General features: G+C 39.5%; 1 protein-coding gene across 12 annotated transcripts in view; it reads left to right on the plus strand.

Annotated features, from left to right (window-relative positions):
- Positions 1–17,706, plus strand: part of ZZZ3 (zinc finger ZZ-type containing 3) — a 138,430-nt gene that overhangs the window by 65,565 nt on the left and 55,159 nt on the right. The window lies entirely within an intron of this gene.

The following is a 17,706-nucleotide window of genomic DNA, read 5'->3' on the forward strand; positions in this document are numbered from 1 at the left end:
TTTCAGGGGCTGTTTTATCCCTCTAAATTTATAGGTGTAAAAACCTAGACCAGAAAAGATAAGTCATGTTCAAGATTGTAAAATTAGTGGCAGAGTTGCCACTTGTTCCATGTTTCCTGACTCTCAGACCAGGCATTTTCTACTCTTAATTTCTTATAAAAGTTTAAAATTGTTACTATTATTATTATTTTGGTCTGCATAACAGTCCTGAGGGTGTGCTAGTCAAATTTTACCACCTCAGTGAAGAAACTATAAACTTCTCCAAAATTTTTTAAATGGACTTTATTTTTTAGTACAGTTTCAGATTTACAGAAAAATTAAGAAGAAAGTACAGAGAATTCCCATATGTCCTGCAGTATTTCCTCTGTTAACATCTTATAGTAGTATAATATATTTGTTATAATTAGCGAATTGATATATTTTTATTAATTGTATATAATATAGTTCAATTAACATATAAAATTTATTAAACACTTTGTATTCAGAGTTCCTTGGTTCCGGAATCCCAATTAGTATACCACATTTCTTTTAGTTTTCGTGTCTCCTTAGGCTTCTCGTGGTTGTGGCAGTTTCTCAGACTTGACTTGTTGATGACCTGGGCAATTTTGAGGGATACTGGTTAGGTATTATAGGTGCCTCTGTATTGTAATTTGTCTGACTTTTTTCCTCATGATTAGACTAGGGTTGTGGGCTTTTGGGAGGGAGACCACAGAGGTAAAATGCCATTTTTATCATGTCATATCAAGGGATATACTGTTAATATGATTTATTGCTGTTGATGTTGACCTTGATCACTTCACTGAGGTAGTATTTGTTAGATTTCTTATTGTAAAGTTACTCTTCTACCAGTATCCATATTGTATCGTTTGGAAAGAAATCACTGTACAGCCCACACTTAAAGAGGGTAGAGCATTTACATAAATTATTTGAAATTCTTCTGCGTGGGATATTATTTTTTCTCTTTTCTTTCATTTATTCAGTCATTTATTTAAATCAGTATGGACTCATAAATATTTATTTTTATACCTTGGGGTATAATTTAGTACTGCTTTATTTTATTGCTCAAATTGTTCCAGCTTTGGCCATTGGGAACCTTTCTGATGGCTCCTGTGTCCCATTAAGGTGATATATTTTTGTTGTGTGTATTTGTTTTTTTGAGCACTTTCTTACTTTTTGGAACTTCAAAATACTCCAGACTCACCTTGTATGTTTCCTGCCCCAGTCCTAGAATCAGCCTTCTCTGCAAGGAACCTCAGTTCCCTTTATTGGAAAATGGTATTAGAAACCAGTATTTGAGTGCTGTGAGTACTCACTGATACTAGGATTGCTGTTGCTTTTATTTAGTGTCACAGCAGATAAAGCAAGAAAATATATGTGTGTATACTAACCTGTGTATACACATATCTATAAATCTTTGTTTTAAATAATTTTTTTTTTTTTTTTTGCCGTACGCGGGCCTCTCACTGCTGCGGCCTCTCCCGTTGCAGAGCACAGGCTCCGGACGCGCAGGCTCAGCAGCCATGGCTCACGGGTCCAGCCGCTCCGCAGCATGTGGGATCCTCCCGGACCGGGGCACGAACCCGCGTCCCCTGCATCGGCAGGCGGACTCTCAACCACTGCACCACCAGGGAAGCCCTGTTTTAAATAAATTTATTTATTTTTATTTATTATTTTTGGCTGTGTTGGGACTTTGTTGCTGTGTGCGGCCTTCAGTAGTTGTGGCTTGCAGGCTCTAGAGCGCAGGCTCAGAAGTTGTGTCCCCCCACCAAAGAAGTGGAAGGAATAGCAGTGGAGAATAAGGAATTTTCTTTCTTTTGATTCTAATAAAATCAAGGTATTTATTACATTATTTAAGACCTGGTCTTCACAAATTTATTCTATGATTAGGACTTCAAAAGTATAATTCAGCTAAATGCAAGTGAAAACAAGCTTCTATTTAAGAGAAATATGTTATACTCAAATTTCTTCAGAGATGGAAGAGTTATTCCTGCATGCTGTTGTATTAGGGATTGTGTGTTTAGACCAATACTTTAACAGAAGTTAGATGATGTTTTAGTCATTTACTGATGAAGGTAGAACTTGCCAACTATTACCCAAACAAGGTGGTAAAAGTAAAGATCGTCGGACACTTTAAAATAAGGGCACACTCTGTAAATACTGATTTTCTTGGCATGGATAATTTTCGTTTTCCCTTAGCTAAGAAAAATAAATGATGTTTCTATTTTTAATATGCAGGCTAATATTTTATAAACAGATTATATTTTTGCCTTTAGGTTTTTTTTCAGTCAAAGCCATGTAAGTGAAAAATTTTCCAGCTTAAAAAAATATTGTGTGTGTATATAATTTAAATGGAGAAAAGAGCTGGTCTAAAACAAAGACAAGTATTCTTTAAATTTTTTTTTTAACCAAAAACAACATAGGAGGCATAAGACTGTCTAAGCATAAAGGGAACGAGGGCTGATACTATCAAATGCTTATTGAAAGTTTTTGAGATGTGGGAAGCCTCAATTCAAACATATTTGCATTCAGAAGCGAACAGCAAGGTTTAGAGATCCAGGTGGGTGTAGAACATAAGGGATTGGTGAGTTGACTGTTCTCACATAGCTTACTAGAGATATTACTTTTGGTACGTGACACTGCCTAAATTTGCTTTCTTGCTTTGTAAAGACTTAAATTTAGCTCACAAATAATTTTTTAAAAACATTTTTATTGGAGTATAATTGATTTACAATGTTGTGTTAGCTTCAGGTGTACAGCAAAGTGAATCAGTTATACATGTACATATATCCACTCTTTTTTTCGATTCTTTTCCCATATAGGCCATTACAGAGTATTGAGCAGAGTACCCTGTGCTATGCAGTAGGTCCTCATTAGTTATCTCTTTTATGTATAGTAGTGTTTATGTGTCAATCCCAGTTTCCCAATTTATCCCTCCCCCCTTTAGCCCTGGTAACCCTGTTTGTTTTCTGTATCTGTGACTCTACTTTTGTTTTGTAAATAAGTTCATTTGTACCCTTTCGTTAGATTCTACGTATAAGTGATATCATATTTGTCTTTCTCTGACTTACTTCACTCAGTATGACAATCTGTAACTCACAAATAATTTTAAAAATTGTATTGCGGTTATACATTATCTTTGCCCCTTAGTTTTTAAATTATTTCATTCATTCATGTCGACTGTGAATAGTAGTTTCTAATATTGATAATTATTATTATTATTTTTTTTTTTTTTTGCGGTAAGCTGGCCTCTCACTGTTGTGGCCTCTCCCGTTGCGGAGCACAGGCTCCGGACGCGCAGGCTCAGCGGCCATGGCTCACGGGCCCAGCCGCTCCGCGGTACGTGAGATCTTCCCGGACCGGGGCACAAACCCGTGTACCCTGCGTCGGCAGGCGGACTCTCAACCACTGCGCCACCAGGGAAGCCCGATAATTCTTTCTTAGAAGATATTTATTTATTTATTTGGCTGTGCCAGGTCTTAGTTGCGGCACGCAGGATTTTTAGTTGCGGCATGCTGGTTTCTTTCCCTGACCAGGGATCGAACCTGGGCCCCCTGCATTGGGAGCACAGAGTCTTAACCGCTGCACCACCAGGGAAGTCCCTAATATTGATAATTCTTACTTTTTTTTTTTTTTTTTTTTTTTTTTTTTTTTTTTTTTGCGGTACGCGGGCCTCTCACTGCTGTGGCCTCTCCTGCCGCAGAGCACAGGCTCTGGACGCGCAGGCTCAGCGGCCATGGCTCACGGGCCCAGCTGCTCCGCGGCATGTGGGATCTTCCCGGACCGGGGCACGAACCCGTGTCCCCTGCATCGGCAGGCGGGCTCTCAACCACTGCGCCACCAGGGAAGCCCGATAATTCATAATGAATCTTTATTGCTTTTTAGGATTGATACAATGTAGCAAAATAGAGCTGCACATTAGAATCATTTATGATGTTTTAAAAATATATGAATGCCTAGACTTGCCCTAGAGATTCTAATTTAGTCTGTGGAATCTCAATCACCCCTCTCTCTCTCTTTTTTAAAAAGCTCTCCAAATGATTGTAATATTCAGCCAGGTTTGAAAATCATTGCCTTATATAGGATAGTTCTAGAACCCATCTAAAAGTTTCAATACTGAGACTAATTTTATTTTTTTTTGGCCACGCTGCGGCTTGGGGGATCTTAGTTCCCCAACTAGGGATCCAACCTGAGCCCACGGCTGTGAAAATGCTGAGTCCTAACCACTGGACCGCCAGGGAATTCCCTACTAATTTTTTTTTTTTTTTTTTTTTTTTTTTTTTTCGGTACGCGGGCCTCTCACCTCTGTGGCCTCCCCCGTCGCGGAGCACAGGCTCCGGACGCGCAGGCGCAGCAGCCATGGCTCACGGGCCCAGCCGTTTTGCGGCATGTGGGATCTTCCTGGACCGGGGCACGAACCCGTGTCCCCTGCATCGGCAGGCGCACTCCCAACCACTGCGCCACCAGGGAAGCCCCCTACTAAATTTTAATGATTCAACTTAAAAAGAGAAATTTCAGATTGGTTTTTCAATTAAAATATTTCATTAAGAATTTTAAATTTGGATTTCTCTGGTGGCGCAGTGGTTAAGAATCTGCCTGCCAATGCAGGGGACACGGGTTTGAGCCCTGGTCCAGGAAGATCCCACATGCCGCAGAACAACTAAGCCCATACACCGCAACTACTGAGCCTGTGCTCTACATCCTGTGAGCCACAACTACTGAAGCCCACGCGCCTAGAGCCCATGCTTCGCAACAATGAGAAGCTCGCACACCGCAACAAAGAGTAGCCCCCGCTCGCCGCAACTAGAGAAAGCCCTCGCACAGCAAGGAAGACCCAATGCAGCCAGAAAATAAAAAATAAATAAAATTAAATTTTAGAAAAAGTTAAATTTATTTTTAGGAGGAAAACTTTTAAACTTAGAACATGTATTTTCCTTTTTTCTTTTCATGACCCTTAAAAGTGAGTGCTAATCTTTAACTTGGCATCTATAATAAGATGTCTTCTGACATTTATTAAGCATAACTATTATAATCTACAATAATATTAAAAAATTCTTATATTGTTTATAAGCCATTAGAAGACAGGCAGCATAGAATTTTAAAGGGCCAGTCCAAATAGCATTATGTCAGAAGTGGTTTCATGGTAATATGTTGCACTCTGATCATATTTTTATTTATTTGGTCTTATACTTTGAAGAGCAAGTAATAAGTAAATGTCTGTAAATTATCAGATATAGTTTCCCTTAGTCTTCATTTGTGTTAATACTCATTTACTGAAAAAGATATGTCCTTGAGAACATCTTCCATCATTTCTTTGATTCTAAGAAACGATTGAAATCTTTCAGTTTTCTGGAACACTTCAGCTAATATGTAGTAACATTGGAAGACCACAACAAAAATGCAAACTCAAATTACATGGATTTGTTATGATTAATTTAAAAATAGGTATTATTCTTACAAATATGATTTTCTAATGTCTTACTAGCCTAGCTGAAACTTGAATTGACAGGCTCTTGAATAAATAGATGGTTCTAGTTTTAAGAAATTATTATTTTTTTCTAGACATAGTAATTTTTGTCTGCCATGTTCAGAGTCCTAGGTTTAACTAATTAGTTTAGAACTATCTTAAAGATGGGGTGAAAAAAATTACAGTAGCTTGTTAATCATGCTCATAAATCATGTAAACATAAATGATTGTGTATGACCAGCATCTATTTTGACTTATTAAGTGTTCTTAGTTAAGTGTAGGTGAAATCCAAGTCGTCACTGGCATTGTGATTTAGGGCTCACAAGTCTTTCAGTGCTAGGGTAATTACCTTTGGTTAAAGATGGTGCTTCAGTACTATAGATGCTTTTTTTTTTTTATTATATTTGATTAACAATGCTGTGTTAGTTTCAGGTGTACAGCAAAGTGATTCAGTTATACATGTATCTGTTCTTTTTCATACTCTTTTCCCATTTAGGTTATTACAGAGTAGTGAGCATAGCTCTCTGTGCTATACAGTAGGTCCTTGTTGGTTATCTATCTATTTATTTATTTATTTTAAAAAGGTTGAGCCTTCTTTTAATTAATTTATTTTTATTTTTGGCTGTGTTGGGTCTTCGTTTCTGTGCAAGGGCTTTCTCTAGTTGTGGCAAGCGGGGGCCACTCTTTATCACAGTGCGCGGGCCTCTCACTATCGCGGCCTCTCTTGTTGCGGAGCACAGGCTCCAGACGCGCAGGCTCAGTAGTTGTGGCTCACGGGCCTAGTTGCTCCGCGGCATGTGGAGACCAGGGCTCGAACCCGTGTCCCCTGCATTAGCAGGCAGATTCTCAACCACTGCGCCACCAGGGAAGCCCTATTTATTTATTTTTATAAATTTATTTATTTTTGGCTGTGTTGGGTCTTCATTCGTGCGTGTGGGCTCTCTCTAGTTGTGGCGAGTGGGGGCTACTCTTCGTTGTGGTGCACAGGCTTCTCATTGTGTTGGCTTCTCGTTGTGGAGCACGGGCTCTAGGCACGTGGACTTCAGTAGTTGTGGCATGCGGGCTCAGAAGTTGTGGCTTCCGGGCTCTGGAGTGCAGGCTCAGTAGTTGCGGCATGCGGGCTCAGTTGTTGTGGCTAGCGGGCTCTAGAGTGCAGGCTCAGTAGTTGTGGCGCATGGGCTTAGTTGCTCCGCAGCATTTGGGATCTTCCCTGACCAGGGATCGAACCTGTGTCCACTGCATTGGCAGGCAGATTCTTAATCACTGCACCACCAGGGAAGCCCAGTTACCTGTTTTAAATACAGCAGTGTGTACATGTCATGTCCAAACTCCCAGTCTATCTCTCCCCACCACCCTTCCCCCTGGTAACCATAAGTTTGTTCTCTAAGTTTGTGAGTCTCTTTGTGTTTTGTATATAAGTTCATTTGTATCAATTTTTTTTAGATTCCATATATAAGCGATATCATATATTTGTCTTTCTCTGTCTGACTTACTTCATTTATTATGATAATCTCCAGGTCCATCCGTGTTGCTGCAAATGGCATTATTTCTTTTTAATGGATGAGTAATATTCCATTGTATACATGTACCACTTCCTCTTTATCCATTCACGTGTTGGTAGACATTTAGGTTGCTTCCATGTCTTGGCTATTGTGAACAGCAGTGCAGTGAACATTGATGTGCATATATTCTTTTGAACCATATTATTTTCCAGATATATGCCCAGGTGTGGGATTACTGAATCATATGGTAGCTCTATTTTTAGTTTTTGAAGGGGCCTCCATATTGTTCTCCATAGTGGCTATACCAATTTACATTCTTACCAACAGTGTAGGGGGATTCCCTTTTCTCCACACCCTCTCCAGCATATTGTTTATAGGTTTTTTTTTTTTTTTTGGCTGCGTTGGGTCTTCGTTGCTGCATGCCGGCTTTCTCTAGTTGCAGCGAGTGGGGGCTACTCTTCCTTGTGGTGCGCGGGCTTCTCATTGCAGTGTCTTCTCTTGTTGCGGAACACGGGCTCTAGGCATTTGGGCTTCAATAGTTGTGGCTTGCGGGCTCTAGAGCACAGGCTCAGTAGTTGTGGCGCACAGGCTTAGTTGCTCCACGGCATGTGGGATCTTCCTGGACAGGGATCGAACCCATGTCCCCTGCATTGGCAGGCAGATTCTTAACCACTGTGCCACCAGGGAAGCCCTTGTATGTAGATTTTTGGATGATGGCCATTCTGACTGGTGTGAGGTGATAGCTCATTGTGTGTGTGTTTATTTTTTTTTAAGATTTATTTATTTGTTTGGTTGCACCAGGTCTTAGTTACAGCAGGTGGGCTCCTTAGTTGTGGCTTGTTGGCTCCTTAGTTGCAGCATGTGGGCTCCTTAGTTGTGGCAGGTGGGCTCCTCCTTAGTTGCAGCATGTGGGCTCCTTAGTTGTGGCTCGTGAGCTCCTAAGTTGTGACACATGGGCTTCTTAGTTGTGGCATGCAAAGTCTTAGTTGTGGCATACATGAGGGATCTAGTTCCCTGACCAGGGGTGGAACCCAGGCCCCCTGCATTGGAAGCGCAGAGTCTTATCCATTGCGCCACTAGGGAAGTCCCCTCATTGTAGTTTTGATTTGCATTTCTCAAGTAATTAGTGATGTTGAGCATCTTTTCACATGCCTCTTAGCCATCTTTATGTGTTTTTTTTTTGGAGAAATGTCTGTTTAGGTCTCCTGCCCATTTTTTGATTGGGTTGTTTGTCTTTTTGACGTTGATCCACATGAGTTGTTTGTAAGTTTTGGAGACTAATCTCTTGTTGGTCGCATTGTTTGCATATATTTTCTCCCATTCTGTGGGTTGTCTTTCGTCTTGTTTATGGTTTTCTTTGCTGTGTGAAAGCTCATAGGTTTAATTAGGTCCCATTTGTTTATTTTTGTTTTTATTTCCATTACTCTAGGAGACAGATCGAAAAAGATCTTGCTGTGATTCATGTCAAAGAGTGTTCTGCTTTTGTTTCCTCTAAGAGTTTTATAGTATCTGGTCTTACATTTAGATCTTTAATCCCTTTTGAGTTTATTTTTGTCTGCTGTGAACAAATGTTCTAATTTTATTTTTTAACATGTAGCTGTCCAGTTTTCCCAGCACCATTTATTGAAGAGACTGTCTTTCCTCCATTATATAGTCTTGCCTCTTTGTCATAGATTGACCATAGGTGCGTGGGTTTATTTCTGGGCTTTCTATCCTGTTCCATTGATCTATATTACTGTTTTGGTGCCAGTACCATACTGTTTTGATGACTGTAGTTTTGTAGTATAGACCGAAGTCAGGGAGCCTGATTCCTCCAGCTCCGTTTTTCTTTCTCAAGATTGCCTTGGCTATTTGGGGTCTTTTGTGTCTCCATACAAATTTTAAGATTTTTTTTTTCTAGTTCTGTGAAAAATGCCATTGGTAATTTAATAGGGATTGCATTGAATCTGTAGATTGCCTCGGGTAGTATAGTCATTTTAACAATGTTGATTCTTCCAATCCAAGAACATGGTATATCGTTCCGTCTGTTTGTGTCATCTTCAGTTTCTTTCATCAGCGTCTTATAGTTTTCAGAGTACTGTACAAGTCTTTTGTCTCCTTAGGTTTATTCCTAGGTATTTTATTCTTTTTGATGTGACAGTAAATGGGATTGTTTCTTTAATTTCTCTTTCAGTCTTTTGTTGTTAGTGTATAGAAATGCAACAGATTTCTGTGTATTAATTTTGTATCCTGCAGCTTGACCGAATTCATTGATGAGCTCTAGTAGTTTTCTGGTAGCATCTGTAGGGTTTTCTTTGTATATACTGTCATGTCATCTGCAAACAGTGACAGTTTTACTTCTTCATTCCATTTGGATTTCTCTTATTTCTTTTTCTTCTCTGGTTGCCGTGGCTAGGACTTCCAAAACTGTGTTGAATAAAAGTGGTCAGAGTGGGCACCCTTGTCTTGTTCCTGATCTTAGAGGAAATGCTTTCAGCTTTTCACCATTGAGTATGATGTTAGCTCTAGGTTTGTCATATATGGCCTTTATTATGTTGAGGTATGTTCCCTCTATGCCCACTTTCTGGAGAGTCTTTATAAATGGGTATTGAATTTTGTCAAAAGCTTTTTCTCCATCTGTTGAGATGGTTATGTAGTTTTTATTGTTCAACTTGTTGATGTGGTGTATCACACTGATTCACGGCTATAGATCTTTTTTTTTTTTTCTTTTTTCTTTTTTTTGCGGTACGCGGGCCTCTCACTGCCGTGGTCTCTCCCGTTGCGGAGCACAGGCTCCGGACGCGCAGGCTCAGCGGCCATGGCTCACGGGCCCAGCCGCTCCGTGGCATGTGGGATCCTCCCGGACCGGGGCACGAACCCGCGTCCCCTGCATCGGCAGGCAGACTCCCAACCACTGCGCCACCAGGGAAGCCCCAGAATCAATCTTTCTAATGGTGCCTTTCCCATCTGCATTTAAACATGCTTAAGTCTTTTTTGATTTAAAGATTATCTTTTCATTTCCCAAATACCTTTCAACTACTTACTTTCTCCCCTTCACAGCTAAATTTCTTGAAAATTGATTATATTTCCCATTTCTCTTTTGTTAACTTTTCACTCAATCCTAAAGTATTGAAGTCTAGCTTAAACCTCCCAGCACGCCACTGAAGTGACTTACTAATGATTTCCTTGTGTGAAATCTAGTGGACATAGCCTTTTACTTTAGATTTTTTTTAAAATTAGAAGTTGGCTTCACTGGCCCTCCTTCTTGAAATTTTTTTCTTTTTTAATATTTCTTTTGTCCAGGCAGTCACTAAGTGCTATAGAACCTACCATATAAATCTCTCAAATTACCTACTCACCTCATTCTTTCTCCATGCCCACTACCTTAATACAGTCTGTCTTTCCTCTTGGTTATTACAACAAGAGCTCATTAATTGGTCTCCTTCTGGAGTCTTGCTCCACTCTAATCCATTCTCCTTGTTCTGGTGTGAATGGTTTCTGTAAAAAGCAACATTTTTCTCCTTCAGCTTAAAACTCCTCCAGAGCTTCCCATTGCCCTTAAAATCAAGTTCCGTCTTGACTTTACAGACCCCTGTGTAATTGATCCCATTCTTCCTCTCGAGCCTCAACTCTGTCTTCACTCCCAGTCGTACCAAACCTCTTTTTCTGGTCTTAGGTTCTGTGCTTTGCCTAGAAGCATTTCTGCATAATGTTCCTTCTGTTTGGTTGGAAAAATTCTTGAACTCTTCTTCCCTTCTACACCTCTTCCCCAGCTAATTACCTTTCTTCTTTCTGGTCTCAGCTGAACTTCTTTTGGGAAGCTTTTCCTGACCCTCAGAGACCTCTGTTTAAAGCCCTCCTATATTGTGTGCATTCCTCTTTACAACACTCATACCCCATATTGTAATTGGCTGTTTACTTATTTGTGTTGCCCTCTTGACTGATACCTCTGATAGGAAAAGGCCCTTTGTATCCCGAGTGTTTAATGCAGTACTTTAGCATAGGAGGTGAATGAGTTAATGAAAACAGAATGAAATCATACTGCTTCTTCAGGTATTTGTAACTAAGAAAAACTATGTTAAAAACCGTACTTTGGCATCAGAGTATAGAAATATGTATGAAGCTTGTTTAAGCCTTCTATTTAAGTTAGGCCCAAATAAAACAAAAAGTGATGAGACAAGGAAAATATAGCTTAACTGTCATGCTTTTTTTTGTTGTTGTTGTTAAAGTATTGTAGACAGAGATTGTAGACTCCAATCTAGATCTATCCTAGGCCAGTTTCCAGGTACTAAGATAGACTCGGAAAAGAGAAATCTGATAACTTTTATTGTAGAGACCATTGAAAGAATGACTGTATCTTCAGGATATTGATGAAACCTTAAGGGAAATGCCTTTTTTTTTTTTGGCGGTACGCGGGCCTTTCACTGTTGTGGCCTCTCCCATTGCGGAGCACAGGCTCCAGACGCACAGGCTCAACGGCCATGGCTCACGGGCCCAGCCGCTCCGCGGCATATGGGATCTTCCCAGACCGGGGCATGAACCCGTGTCCCCTGCATCGGCAGGCGAACTCTCAACCACTGCGCCACCAGGGAAGCCCCTTCTATGCTTTTAAAATAAAAAAAGTACATGGTTTTTTCTTTATTTGTTTTTCTTTATTTATTTATTTTAATTTTTGGCTGTGTTGGGTCTTTGTTGCTGCGCATGGGCTTTCTCTAGTTGCGGTGAGCAGAGTCTACTCTTCGTTGCTGTGAGTTGGCTTCTCATCATGGTGGCTTCTCTTGTTGTGGAGCATGGGCTCTCGGCACACGGGCTTCAATAGTTGTGGTGCGTGGGCCCAGTAGTTGTGGCTCCCAGGTTCTAGAGCACAGACTCAGTAGTTATGCCGCACGGGCTTAGTTGCTCCGTGACATGTGGGATCTTACCGGACCAGGGCTCAAACCCTGTGTCCCCTGCACTGGTGGGTGGATTCTTAACCACTGTACCACCAGGGAAGTCCCTCTTTATTTGTTTTTAATTCAGCATTTTTAGTTGTTTTCAATACAGAGTTGATCTTTATATCTGGAAAGACGTACTGTCAGGAGCTGAGGTATTAGTTTCTGTCTTAACACAGAATTTCATAAAAGTCTTTTTGATCATTCTCTAATGAAAAGTGAGAGAGACCATTTGTGAATTATTGAATTTGAAAATCCTGTAGTTTTAGTGTTTCAAATCCTTCGTGAAGGAAGACAATAATTTTAAAAACCATGTGTTCTACTTTCATGAAAGTAATTTCTGTTCAATCATGTATATACATGGTGAGCTCAATATTTTGCAGGCAGTGGAAAATGTCACACTTAGTTAAGATAATGGTATAGTTAGAGTAAATTGAGGCTCCTCCCTCAATTGTTTTACCCTGGTAGATTGCTATGATGAAATTTGTTATTGTTTAAAATTTTGTTAAAATATTACTGTTTTTTTGAGAACCAATTTGCTTTACATAACTTTGTCCTATTGAAAATAAAATCTACAATAAATCTTGCTCTTCTTTTTCTTATTTCCTTCTACTCACAATGCATACAAGAGTGCATTTGTGCACACATGTGAAAACATTTGTTAAGTCATCTGATTGTAAGTTTTTCCTATACCCCTTGTCCTTTTCTTCTTACAGTGTAAACTAATAGATTTATTATTATGTCATGTTACTTCCTCTAGTTTTTTTCGGTGTGTTTAATCAAGCTTAGTGTTCCAGCTAATAATAATCATGCTACTGTTTCCCCCTCATCTTCGTTCCCACCTCATATACTATAAAACTTTTCTTTTTACTAAGCCGGGTTTTAATTAATTAATTAATTAGTTAGTTAATTTGGCTACGCCAAGTCTTAGTTGAGGCCCGTGGGATCTTCGTTGCGGCATGCGGAATCTTTTAGTGTGACATGCGAAATCTTAGTTGTGGCGTGTGGGATCTAGTTCCCTGACCAGGGATTGAACCCAGGCCCCCTGCATTGGGAGCACAGACACTGGACCACCAGGGGAGTGCCTGCTAAGCTGTTTTAAAGTGTGTTGTTGACTTATCACCCGTATATGTTAGTATATGTCTCCTAAAAACAAGGACGTTCTCCTACATAACCTTAACTACCTTATTACACCAGTTTGGCACTGATACAAACAGCAATATATTAAAATTTTTCCATCTATACACCCAAATGTCCGTTTTCCTGCTGTGGGAGCTAATCTCAGATTATGCATTACATTTGATTGTCATGTCTCTGTATCTTTTGATCTAGAGCAGGGCCTTGCAGACTTTTCCCTAAAGGCGCAGATAGTAATATTTTAAGCTTTGGGGATCAACTCCACTTTACAGCTACTCCACTCTGTCATTGTAGCTAGAAAACAGCCATAGACATTGTGTAAACAAATGAGTATAGGTATGTTCCAATAAAACTTTATTTAAAAAAACAGGCAGACCACAGGTTGTAGACTCCTGATCTAGAATAGCTTTCTTTTTTTTTCTTTCCTTTTTTTTTTTTTTTTTGGTGAGGTCTTTAGTGACACTATTTAATGACTGAATAATCAAGCCAATTTTAGGGGCAGAATAACCCTCAGTTTAGATTTTTTAAAATGTTTCCCAGGGACTTCCATGGTGGCACAGTGGTTAGGAATCCACCTACCAGTGCAGGAGATACGGGTTTGAGCCCTGGTCTGGGAAGATCCCACATTCCAGTGCAGGGGATACGGGTTTGAGCCCTCGTCTGGGAAGATCCCACATGCCGCAGAGCAACTAAGCCCGTGTGCCACAACTGCTGAGCCTGTGTGCCACAACTACTGAAGCCCATGTGCCTAGAGCCAATGCTTCACAACAAGAGAAGCCCACACACCACAACGAAGAGTAGCCCCTGCTTGCTGCAACTAGAGAAAGCCCGTGTGCAGCACTGAAGACCCAATGCAGCCAAAAATAAATAAATAAATAGTTTCCCCATTAGTTTTTTAAAATTACAAATGCCATGTAACCTTCCACAATAGAATTGAAATCTGACTCCTTGAAAAGGATTCTGGCTTGCTTGGAAATAAAATCTTTCTCCTCTCTCTCTCTCTCTCTCTCTCTCACTCTCACTCTCACTGTCTCATAGTGTGTGTAATATCACTGCCTAGAAATTGGAGAATACAATTAAATTTCTAGATTGTTAATTCTTGGTATCCTCTTTCAGACATCAGTATTTTTACAAATATACTTTCATATAAATGTTGTAAAATTCACAGAAGTGAGTAAAGAATTCAGGAAGGCTTGGAGAGTGAAAGGTAGTGAAAGTAACTTCGATGTAGATTTGAAGAGTATTTCTATTTTAGTCAAATGTGATTCCTCAGTATACAAGCTAAAATTCTTTTTATGTTGAAGACATGAAACAGAAATAAAATTAACAATTATCTGCCACAGCTAAGCTTGCTGTTCTTTGCATTGGATTCAGCTTTAGAAATAGATAAAAAATAATTTTGATAGATTTAATACAAAGTTGTCCATGTGGGGAAGCTGTACTCTACTTGCATTCATGTAAAAGTGTATACTTTTTTTTTTTTCCCCAGTCTTTCCATCCTCTTACTTGGTTCAGTGAATAGCAGAATTGAAAGCAGCATGTTTTACTGGAGTAAAAGAGTGTCAGGATTTTTTTTTTTTTTTTTTTTTTTTTTTTTTTTTGCTATACGCGGGCCTCTCACTGTTGTGGCCTCTCCCATTGCGGAGCACAGGCTCCGGACGCGCAGGCCCAGCGGCCATGGCTCACGCGCCCAGCCGCTCCGCGGCACGTGGGATCTTCCTGGACCGGAGCACGAACCCATGTCCCCTGCATCGGCAGGCGGACTCTCAACCACTGCGGCACCAGGGAAGCCCTTCCGGATTTTTTAATGCTTGAATTTCCTTTAAATATCTCTGTGAACATCTATGGTGATTGGGCACTGTCCTACCATCTTTTATTGGTTTTGACTGAGAGGTTTTTCTTCATATTGTGCCTTATCACAATTTGATTCTAGTTTGCCCCTTTGTACATTATAAAACAAGTCTATTTTCTTTTCCACATAACTGCATGTTACATAAAGATTGAAATCATATTTTATTGCAGGTTCCCATTTCTTGGCTAATTATTCCTCACATCACATTATGGAACAAATGGCTGGCATGATCTGTGCCTTGGTTTACTTATCTGTGAAATAAGGGTAATGGTACCTATCTTGTAAGTTGATTATGAGAATTGACTAATTGCACATTGTATAATATATATAGTACACATTCAGTAAATGTTTGACACTATTTGTTATTTCATATTACATAGTCTCCCATCCATCTTGTGTGGTCATGAACCTGTTTGTCTCTCAAAGCAGAGCTGAATACAGTAGCGAGTATGATCCGATTAGCCCAGGAAGAGTATAGTGGCCACATCACCGGTTAATTTGAACTCAAATTGGAGTTTTCTTTTTAACTCATTGTGGAGAACTTCAAGCAAAACAAAAAAGTGGACAGAATGGTATGATGGACCCTCACATGCCCATCCTCCATCCCCCACAACATGGCAGTTCTGTCTCATTCGTTCCCATCCAGTTCCTTTACTCCCTCTCTGGTGTAGTGGTAGATCCTCTATTATACCTAAGCTCTGTTCCTGATTTACTTTGATAATTACTGAAGCTTTTAAGGATAGTGCCTAAATTAATGAACAGATGAATCTTGCCTCAACTGATGCCTGGGTCAGATTCCAGTGGTTTGCTTTTAGAGGTGAAGTGAGTGGATGGGTAGGATTGAAATTAGATTTGTCTGTATTATACTGTTTTTTAGATGTCATGCCAGTTTTTTATTTTCTCCATCTCTGCTTAGGGATATGTATGATAATCTTATTGGTAAAATCTCTGAATACGCTAGGAAATTATTCAAATTAGCTGGCCTAAAAGACTTAAATTCACTATCTTCTTACAGTCTTTTTACTTATTCTGGACTTTTAAGTCTTTACCAATGTATATATTAGGTCTTTCAATTTGCTAATCATTTAATCTTGATTGAAGAGAAGCAAAATAGGGAGTGAAGAGTTATACTTTCTTTGTAATCTCTGTTGGAATTATTTTTTAAAGTCAGAATCATTGTGGAATAATTTACATACAGTAAAAATTGTTATAATTTACTGACTTCAAGTAGAGGCCTTTCTTCCCAGTGGCAGTGACTGACTGTAGCACTTTTTTCAAGCCTCTGCTTGTTTTTCCCTATAACTCTGTTCTTACTTGTGCCTCATTAATTGTTACTTGCTTACAGTAGTTTGCTGCAAGTTTAATAGACTCATAATCATTTTCATATTGATGATACAGAAGTGTGTCCTATTTAAAGCAGGGGTCAGTCATCACAGAGACACCATGTAAGTCTTTGGTTATTCAGCTACATGGGGTAGGTATTCTGAAGGTGAAATATGGCAATTAAGAGTATTATAGAGAGGTTAGGTTCTACCTGACTCAGTACAGTCACCCTAAGATTGAGCGTGGGTGAGCCTGCCTGGTAAGAAAACACCAGCACGGTCAAGGTTTGTACACGCCATACACCTCAAAGCAAACAGAGGCAGAGTGAAGGTGAGTTTAGGCTTAACCTCTGTAACTGATCCAGGAGTAACTTAGTACAGCCCTTGGTTTCCAATTCAGTTCTAACTTTTGAATGAAGTATCTCTAGCTTGCGAGAAGCCTTACCCTTCAGTGTTAGGAGTTTTTACCTTGATTATTAAACATCTCATCAGGGATTAGTTAACAAGGGACTTGAGAATAAGAATATGTTTTAGGCAGGGGGCTGAAATGGTGTTCTAATAGAGAATGTCATGTTGCAGTTACGCCATGGCTGTGAACATCAAAATTGCATTGTTTTACCCTTGAAATTTCTGCTTGTTTGCTAACTTCCGGACTTAAAAGTTTCAGTATACTTTTGATTGCACAGAACATCTGTCCATTTGTTCATTCAAAGAATATTTACTGAGCATCTATATGTTGGGAAGTGTGCTGCACACTGAATAAACAAAACAGTGGACTTTTCAGATGTGTTTGCCATTATGGAGTTTATAGTCTGTTGGGAAACAGAATGAAATTTATTGAAAGCCATAAAGAAAAATTGTGCTTCACTAATATTTTAAAGACCTAGTGACTTATTTTGAAGTGAACTTGGAGTGATTTGTTCTTGGTTCTTTTGCAAAATACATTCGAGTATTCAGGGGTTTTGTGCTAACGTGTTTCCTTATGTGTATTGATATGTGAAATTAGACATTAGAGAGGCAGGACAATTTGAACTGGGGTTGGGGGGAGGAGAATATGAACAGATAGTAGGTTTGTGTGGGTAAAATTCTATGTTAGCTGTGCTAAATAGACTGTTATAGGCAGGGAAGTAAGAAATATCTTTGAGTCCTTTCTTCTGTAAAAATGTTTAATACTTAAGAATTGACAGGGAAGTAAACTTCCTCTAGAATGGAGGTATAACAGAAAGAGCAAATGAGAACCATGCCAACTAAGATCATGTCTGAATTATGTGACAGTTTCTTGTAACTCTGGTCAAGAAAATTTGCCTCAGATTTCTTATTCCAACAGAGTACAACAGAGGGTCTGAATTTGGTGATCCCTCCTGGTGCTAAAAATCTTACGATTTAAAAAAAAATTATTATTTTTTTAATTTAGCTGTTTCTTAATGACTTGGATTGCTGGAAAGTCAAGATGCTTGCTTTCTGACTTTCTGTACTTGTTCCGGTTCAAGAATTAAGAACTTTAGATGGGAGAATAAGG

The sequence above is a fragment of the Tursiops truncatus genome, chromosome 1 (genome assembly GCF_011762595.2).
Source record: "Tursiops truncatus isolate mTurTru1 chromosome 1, mTurTru1.mat.Y, whole genome shotgun sequence".
Lineage (NCBI taxonomy): Eukaryota > Metazoa > Chordata > Mammalia > Artiodactyla > Delphinidae > Tursiops > Tursiops truncatus.